The sequence below is a fragment of the Pteropus vampyrus genome, unplaced genomic scaffold, assembly GCF_000151845.1.
Source record: "Pteropus vampyrus isolate Shadow unplaced genomic scaffold, Pvam_2.0 Scaffold471, whole genome shotgun sequence".
In the NCBI taxonomy this organism is placed as follows: domain Eukaryota; kingdom Metazoa; phylum Chordata; class Mammalia; order Chiroptera; family Pteropodidae; genus Pteropus; species Pteropus vampyrus.
In genome coordinates this window covers 218,271-227,800 of record NW_011889252.1, presented here as the reverse complement: position 1 = coordinate 227,800, position 9,530 = coordinate 218,271, and the positions used below count along the sequence as shown (strand labels likewise).

At 45.8% G+C, this 9,530-nt stretch overlaps 1 pseudogene; it reads right to left on the bottom strand.

The window, feature by feature from the left end:
• Positions 1-1,724: 1,724 nt before the first annotated feature.
• LOC105307032 lies at positions 1,725-2,225 on the bottom strand (annotated as a pseudogene).
• Positions 2,226-9,530: the final 7,305 nt, after the last annotated feature.

Here is a 9,530-nt window from a genome sequence, read left to right as displayed (position 1 = left end):
CTTTAAAATTTCGAGGGAAAACATTTTCCAACTCAGAATTCTACAGCTGTGCAAACTATGAATTAGTTTTGAGAATAAAGAATATTCAGACGTGCATTTTCTAAACACATTTACATCACCTTTCTCAGAAAGCTACCACAAGATATGCTTTACTTAAAATTAGGGGTAAACTAAGAAAGAGGAAAAGATAGAATGAATGTAAGAAGCACGGAATCCAGTGCAAAAGAGAAAAGAAGGGAGTTCCTTGGATGATAATTAAGGGAGATCCCAAGATGAAAGCAATGCAGCAGGTCTAGGGAGCACACAGTCCGGATGGGAACCTGGGAGAAAGCCTGCGAAAAAATGACTTCCGGTGATGAAATGAATAGACTATTTAACATGCTTGACCATACTGAGAGGTTAAGACAAATGAGGGAGAGTGCGAGATCCTTTAGGGATCTACATCTATATGTCTGTATGGAGATATATAGACAATTATTAAATCTGGGAAAAACCAAAAGTAAGGAAGTATATTGCATGGTTCAAAAAGTAAGTGAAGTATATACTACATGGCTCAGCAGTGAATAGCAATTAAAGAAATAATTCTATTAAGAGGAAGGGAGATGGGAAATGTGGTGGCCATGGGGTGGTAAGAAGTAAATTCTCACTTTCCAGAGTGGGAAGTCAATATGTAGAAGTCAACATCTAAACGAAAAAAGTGAATTAGTAGCAGTATAAACATCCTATTTGTATAATGTATATAAACTTTAAAAATAAAGGTTAAAACTTGAATTTCGGGGAGCCTTTGGGGAGTAGGAGTTGTGTGTAGCTGAGACCTGCTATTTTTCATCACGAGCTTGTGGTTTGCCTCTTAAACCATGCATATGTATAACTTAGATAAAATTCTTATCTATCTGTCTGTCCATCCGTCCATCTGTCTATCCATCCATTCGTCTATATCTAGGGCCTATTGGGAAAATGGTGGCTGAAGTGGAGAAGAGTGACTCTTCTTCTCATTGTTCTGCTGGGATATTCAATTAATAGGATAAAAAGCTAATAAGCTAAGGAGGGTGGGTGGGAAAGTTTGGTGTTTTGCTGGAGCACAGAGAACACACATCTTAGAACCTGGAGGGAGTTCTCAAAAGCCTGGGGGAAACGTTTGTTGAGCAGAACCAAGACCCCCTGAGGCACCTAAGCAGGTAGATCCACTACCTCAGGACAAGGAAAGGACTCAGCCATGGCCACTCTGCAAAAAGACTGGAGAGAAGTCTCAGAAACCTACTGACAAAGGCTGCTTTAAGGAAGATCCACTCTGTTTGCTTGAGCTGGGAGAAAATTGTCCTTATCTGCTCACAAAGAACCTAGAGGCTCTCCCCATTCTTCAGACACGAGAGTCCTGCCTACCTGCCCATTTGCTGCCAGCCTGAAGGAAGGACACAAATTTGGACAATCAGAACAGTGCCTACTACTGAGAAAAATTTAATGGAACAAATGAGATAGAACTTAAAAACAATTTTCAACAACAAAAATATTTCTATGGGGATTCAGCAACACATTGCTAAGTCATGATCTGGGAATGAAGAAGTTAAGGCACCTAAATTTTAGTTCTGTCTCTACTACTTTTGTGAGCTACATGCCTTTGTGCAAGTCATCTAATCAATCTCTCTGAGACTGATTTCTCACTCCAGAAATACTGTATTGGTGTACTTAGTCCACATTCTCTAAATATTTGTTTTATGAATAATTCATAAAGGAATGATTGATGTGATTTGCCTGAGGTCACCCTTAGTGAGAGCTATGCCTGAAGTCCACAGGTATCCAGCTAAGCACACAATGAAGATGGGTCTCTCCCACCTCCCTTTCCCCCACTCCCAGCTCATCAGCTTCCGCACTCTGCACACCTCCCGGAGGATTTGCTCCTGGTTCTCCACAGAGCACAGGACCAGGGTGCAGACCACCACGTCTACGGAGCCATCGGCCACCTGTTCATGTTCTCTCTAGCAGCCACCACAAAGCGCTCAAACTGCAGGTATTGGTTCTTGGCTACACTCTTGATCAAGAACTTCTCAAAGTTGGGGTTGGGGTCAATACAGGTCACCCTGCATCCAGGTGGATAGAACTCGAAGTTGGTTCCGGTGCCACAGCCCACCTCCAGCAGGGACAGCTTTCCGGAGGAGCCCTCAAACTCCTGTAGGTTGCTGAAGAGCTCCCCATTCTTGCTTGCCATCTATTCATTGTATGTCACACCGAACCTCACTAAGAAGTAAGGGAACCATTTTTTGCATGTCCAGTTCCACAAGCACATGAAGTTCAGTAGATACATGGGAAATGCCAGGATGTGGAGGGCCTGAAAGAGAAGCTTGAGGACTGCCAGTGTGCAGGAAAGAGAGCCCAGAACCACAGGGATGGGGAGATAGGAGCAGGGTGCAGGTGGCAGCACTGCCACAGATAATGTACAACCCTGCAGACCTCCCAGGAGCACAGTCATCAAATAAACAACAGACTGAGGAAGACAGCATCTCGAATCCCAGGCTCCTTGGGCTTTTACCAGTAAGGAGAGGATGAGACTCTCCGTGAGCGTGGCAGATGTTCCAGTGGTCATCTGCCACAATAACTTCAACAACAGAAACAATTTCCATTTATTGGGTCTTAAGTACATTTTATAACATTATCTTCTTCAACACTTAAAAGAACCCATGAGATAGACACTATTAATTCCCCATTTTACAGAAGAAGAAATGGAGTCACACAGAGATTAGCTACAAGGCTGTGTAGCTAGCTGGAAAGGAGCAGTTCGGGTTGAACTAGAGTCCACGCCTTTCACCTGGTGCTGCATGGTTTCCCGGGGAACTGCTGATCTCTGTTAAGGAGAGTCATTGTCGTGCATCAGACTGAGACCAGAGAATGCACAGGGTATAGAGAATTAGCTCAGAAGAGCCTGATGAAATGTATGTTATCATCCCTGGAAGCAGAACTAGCCATTCTCATAGAGTCTGTAGAACTTTCTTTGAACTAACCTCCTCTGCCCACCTTTGAATATCCTTGTCCATTCTTAACTCCTTCCTTCCATAGACATAGAGATGTTTCTCCCCTGTACCAAAGCTGGCCTCTCCTGGGCTCTTAAGCCCATCCTCCATTCCCCACTCCCTTGCTCCATTAATTAGCACCCCCACCCCCTGCCCCATATTTGATATCTCTCTTTATGGTCTAACTCCTTTTCCTCTGCCAAGCCTTGTGCTCAAATCTCTTTCTCTTACAACAATCTTTTTCCTTTAGCTTGCTTTCCATTCATGCTAACTTCCTGTCTCACTTTCCTTTACTGCCAAGCTTCATGAGAAATTTTAGTTGGCACCCTCTGTTTCCATGTCCTCACCTCATTCAAGCCTCAGCTCATTGACATCTTGCTTCTCTACCCCAACAGCGCCAATGAAAGTGCATGCAGACAAATGAGAAGGCAGTCAGAGGGAGGGGAGCAAGAGGGAGTGACAGTGCCAGGAAGTGGTGACCAATGAGTGGAACAGAATATTATATCTGAGGAGGGGAGCAAGGCTGGTGTCCAGGGCACAGGTGGATAGACAGCCTGTCCCCAGAGCCTGGAGGGAGGGAGAAAGGGCACGTGGGGAGCTAAGTTTGGGTGGGAGTTTTTACCAAATGGCCTTGATTTTCTTAGTGAAAAAGAATGCTCTGATACTTTGTTGAGAGTGAGGGTGCTGGGTGTAGGGTGGGGGATAAGAAGAGAGTAGAGAAGCTTTGCAGTAGCAACCAGGACTGGGAGAGATTATTGAGCAAAGGCAGAGAGAAGTGCCCAGTAGCAAAGAGGATGCAGCTGAGCTTGGGGACTCTGAGTTGGTGGTGACACTAGATCTACAGGAGATGTTTTCCTTCATGGATGCTCTGCAGGTTAGAGCTTGAGCAGAGAGTTTAGTGTTTAATGTGTCGAAAGGAGGGTGGTGGGCAGGGAGAGAATGGAATAATTGGGTTCAGGACTGGGAATGCTGGTGTGGCTGAAGAACACGTCTGCCAAGAGTAGGAGGATGACGAATGGTCTTGTGGTGTGAGATCAGAGCTTAAGACTTCAGAGATGGCACACTTTAGGGTCTAGAGTGTGGCCATGAGCAGAGACAAGAGAAAAATGATGAAAGTGAAATTCATTAGAATTGAGGAGCTAAGGAATGATCAGGCTAAGATTCTGGGTGGGTTACCTACCTGGAGAGTGAGGGTGCTGGGGTGAAGAGGGGCTCCAGGAACCAGGTGCCAGACAGAGCCCCTGGTGAGTATGAGGGAGTGGCCAGGAGGTGACTCCGGGGCCAGCAGGGACCAGCCACAGAGAAGGGGGTTACACATGGTATAGCTGGATGGCGTGAACCTTGTAGGAATTTTTAAATTGCATAAAATACATTTACGCAATCAATGTATAAAGGTAAAAACTCAATCAGTATATATGGGATTTTATTCTTTTCAATAAATATCATTCTTCTGAATGTATGTAGCTCAATTCATTTAATCACTTCCCATTGATGGGCATTTATGTTGTTTCCTGTTTTTCACTAATATAAAATAGTGGCAGCAGATAGCACACATATGTGTACACTTTTGATCAGAACATATGTAGGATAAGTTCCTGGCAGTGGAAGGACTTGGTTAAAGACAAGCGTATTTGTTTTGTTTATCGAGGTAAGGACAAATGTCTTTAATTTGGATAAATTAAAGAGGATGCACCAATTGATGACACATGAACAAAGGACAAAACTTTCCATTACCCACACACCCACCAGCACTGTTCTCAAACTTTTTAGTCTTTGGCAATCTGACAGGAGAAAATGGCTTTTCATTGCTATTCTTGTTGTATTTCTTTGAATGAGGTTGAACATTTTTTATTTGCTATTTAATTTTTTTCTTTCTTTTCCTTTTCTGTAAGTAATCTGGAGGCTCAAACTGCCAAGATTCAAGTCCTGGCTTTTTTACCTGCCAGCCATGTGATCTTGCGCCATTTACTAAAATGTATTTTGCCTTGGTTTCCTCTCTTAAAATGGGAATAATAACACACACTATGCTTTAGAGTTATTGTGAGAACTACATGGGTAAATAGATGCAAAGTGACAGGCACATATAAAGTAAGCACTATATAACCTATAGCTCGCATTCTTCATGTCTGTTGCTCACTTTCCAGTTGCAATTGTCTCTTTCTTACGGATTCATCTATTCAGAAAAGTAGCCTGTCGGCTGTTATATATGTTGCTTCCTCGCCTTTCGTTTACTAACCTGAAAATAAAAGGTCTTTCAAAATGAGAGACTAAACATTTATTTGAGATCAATAAGAATAGCTATTTGGGACACACCGATTCAGGCAGGAGCCCAGGAGCCCAGTGTTCTGATTAGGAGACAAAGGCAATGGGTATTTATGAGAAAAGAAAGGGGAACAATTACATCAATAGAAGGAAGGCATTACTATTGGTGCAGATAATAGAATATAGTGATGCTAATTACAAACAATGTTTTTAATTTTCAGTCTGGTGATCATCAGTCAAGGAGTCATAATACTTGCTTTCTTGTTGTCTTTGCAAACAAGATTGCTTTCTTTAGTCCCAGTCCAAAGGTTATTTTCCCCGTTTCAGCATTTCAAAGATTTGAGGCATAAGACATGTAAGGCAGTTCCTCTGACATGGCAGCTCTGGCTCCATTTATTATTTTCTGACACATCATTTGACTCTTTCTCTAGATTATTACATTCCACGCGGAAATATTAAATGGCTTGTTGAACAAGCTCAAAGGAGTCAGGAGGCTTTGCCTAAGAATCAATGACAAAGATTTAGTCAAAGGTCTTAAGATTTGCAAATCAGAAACATAACTAGACAATACCCAGAGTGTTTTGAGAGAGAAAGAAAAGTCTGAGACTTTTTATAGTAAAAAGCACTCGTTTGAAAAAAAGTCAATCCTGCATTGTTAGCCCATGGATTGGCTCAGGATGGTAATCATCCAGATGTTTTGTGGATTGAATAATGGATGCCAGGTTGTCTGGATAATGAAAGATTCTTTCTTTAGCATGACAAGTGGTTATCTATAAGAGATATATACATCTCCAGTACATAAACACTCTTTCTTAAGTCCTTCAGAGGTTTATCTACAGAATTTAGGTATGTCTAGGTACTGGCATACAACTTAAAGTCCAAAAGTTTAAGTTCCTAGGCTAGTTAAAGCAAGAATAGAATCATTTCTCCATGCCCCAGCCTACCCGATTTTAATAATTTAGCAGCTTGACCACTGTGACTCCATTTTATTTCTTCATGGTTTTCCATAGGCGTTTGTTATGATTACAAGCATTTGGATTCAAACAAACAGTAAAAACAAATTATGAGTTTTTTTTTTCTTTAGGAGTCAGAGGCTATGTTTAAGGGGATGGACAATGAGTAATGGTTCTGAAAGTGCAGGAGGGAGCCAAAAAGAATGTCTCCTCCTTCTCTCTGGAGAGTAGCAGCCAGTTCAACCTGCAAGGGCTATGGGACCACAGCATCAGGGCAGGTTTAGTGAAGCCAAGCAGAGCTGAGGACCTGGGGGTGCTTGTTTGTTCATAGTTGGGTCCAGAGGGGAAAGCCAGGTGGAGACTGGGAGGAGAATAAGTGAGTATGTGCCTGGCAGGGCTGGGTGTGTGTGTGTGTGTGAGAGAGAGACAGATAGACAGAGAGACAGAGACGGATGGACGGACGGACGGACGGACAGACAGAACACTACAGAGATGAGAGTAAGACTTTGGGGCAGGCAAAGGCTTTGTGGGATTAACTAGTCTCTAGATTCTGCCCAGAATCTCCTAAGGTGGTCTCTGTGAGGCCAGCAGAAGCATGGGCTGGGGTGGGAGCCTGAGTTTAGATGAACCACTGGACTGTGCACTCTAGCGGGACAGGAGTTTGATCCTTGGTCTCTCTGTGTTGACAGCTTCTTGCGAAGCCCTCCAGAGGGTATTTACGTGTGCAGCCTGGCACTGAGTGGGCTCATGGTGCCCGCCTATGAATGCAGAGACAGGAGGAGATTGGCAAGGGCTGGAGCCACCAGGAATGCTTCCGGAAGAGGATGGAGAGGCCAAGGGGCGGATACCGGGCAGGCCCTGGAATGAGGAAATATTGCTCAAGGGGAGGCTTAGGCCTGGTTCTAAAAAGCCCACAGACCTTTTCCCCTTTGCAATGTCCTTCCAGCTCCCTCTGTCCTAGGAACGTGGGGATTTCATCTCTAGTGAAGAAACCATGGCTCAGGAAGAGGCAATAACTTGTTTAGGGTTGCAAGGCAGGTCAACAGCAGTGCCCTGCCAAAGATTTCTCAGGTCAGGCTCTAGGGGAGAAGTGGAGGGCTGGGAGGACTTCCTGGTGTGGGCAGGGCATGGCCTCCAGAGGGCAGATCCTATAGGCGGCTGCAGTCAGAGCGGGCAGGAGAGGCCAGCAGCAAAATATTGGTGGGGTTGCGGGGTGGAGGGGTAGGAGGCTGGGGTGGGAGGTAGTAAGAAAAAAGAATTGAGGATGAGCCCTGAAGGGTAAGGAAGTTGGAGTGTGTGTGTGTGTGTGTGTGCGCGTGCACGTGCATACACGTGTGCATGCACATGTGAGTTTGTGGAAATTAAATAATGGGTCTCTTGCCTGCCTGGGGGTAGGGGGTAGGAGAGAAGTGGGATTCCCCTGACTGCAAATATCATGGGGCCAGGAAATCTGTATGCTCTTCAAGCTGCGACTGAGAATTCAAAGTTAAATCTCACCTCCTGCTCTCTCGCATGTGTGCTCTTTCACTCTCTCTCTCACACGCACATACACGCACACATGTGCACACACACCCTGCAGCAGATAGCACTTTAGGTCCTTGGGTATTCCTCGGCCTCTGGCCTGAGCAGCCTCACCAACAAGGAGTAGAGGAAAGGGAAGGGGCGTGGGAGATCTCTGAGGAGGGGCTGGCTTACAGAAGTCCTTCTTGCCTCACTGACATGAAAAGAGCTTGGTCTGAGGTGACCACCTGGTCAGCTCATTGGTGGGGCTAGAGGTGGCTAAAGGTGACAACAAGTTTGTCAGCTATCTTTTCCAAAGGCTCCTCAGGGCTACCCCTGGAGAACAAGCTAGGTCTGGGGAAAATAGCCACAATGGTGCAGAGGGTGTGGCATGTGTGACTGGAGGCTACTTGGAAGGGAGGCCGGTGCTTAGCTGTCTCACTGTTCAGAGTTCCCTGTTTAGTTCAATTTTTATCCCTGTCTTGGGCTGGGTCTGAGACTGCTGAGGACCTTTAAACAGAAAAATGGCAAGGGTGGGGGATGAGGAGGAGTGTTTGAGTACAGATGCAAGCTCACGCGTAGATGTGCACTCAAAAGTGATCATTTGCGTATCCAGAGACACCCTCTCCCCCTGAACATAGACTCCTACTTGTGTAAGAACGTTCACAGACATGCACACGGCATATGTCTAGGGTGTGCATGCAGTGAAGCTCCACAGAAGTATACAGACGTCCATGAAGTGCTCCGAATACACACAAGTGTCCCCTTTCTCTACAGGGGTAAATGAAATACATGGTCAGGAATGTGATTCAAGGGTGGGGAAGCTCAGGCCTAGCGCAACCATTCTCAGGGGCCTCTGGGCCTCACATACCTACTGGAGTGGGGAGGAGGGGAGTGAGAAGAGGGGTCATGCCCCAATCAGCCTAGCTTCTCTTTAGAAATGAGGTATAGGGGCATGTGGCCAGGGAAACCAGCTATGCCAGGCTCACCCTGGCGTCAGATAACTCAAGAACTGAGTTGATCTGTCAAGGAGGAGATGCATTTGGGGGGAGGAAGGCAGTTAGGGAATGCCTTTCTGGCTTTCAGTAGTCTGGGAGGGAGGATGGGGTCTGACTCTTGGACTAGAACTTTTTCGTCCATCCTTTCCGCCAAACTTTACGGCTAATGGCTGTGCTCTGGCCTCAGGAATCTGGATATTCTTCACTCATTCCCCAAGGCCCCTTCAAGAAGCCTTCCCTGACTGAACCCGGTTCAGACTGTTGTGGCGCAAATGATTCTGAGACCCACGGAGCCAATTGAGATTAATTATGAGCCTTTATTAGCCGGCCAGCGACTGACTCTCTACCACGCAGGGTTAGAGGAGATCAGCCCCGAGCTTCCAGAGGAGGCAGCTTATAAAGCCTCCTACTACATCCTTGGATAAGCAGATTACAAGAAGCAGAAGTTAGCTGTTAACGTTTTGTACAAAGATAAATGTATCCGGGGAACTCTCAGATCAAACAGGGCCTAGTAGACAGTTTTATTATCTTTACGTTGAAATGTTGCACTTCTCCTGGGGCTGGCGCCTGGAGATATCACCTCCCTGAAACTGGAGAATTTCCACTTTTACAAGATCGGCTCAGACCGCTGTCTTCCAATCCTCTGCGTCCGCCTGCATCAGGGGCTCTGGGGAACTTCGGCCTTCCCTCCTACTCCGGACAGTTCCGGCTTGGACGGAAAGCCTGGGCCTGGGTCGGGTAGGCGGTGCCGAGGGCGGAAGCGCGGCCCGGGGAGGGGCCGTGGCGGGGGTTGGGGGTGGAATAGAGATCAG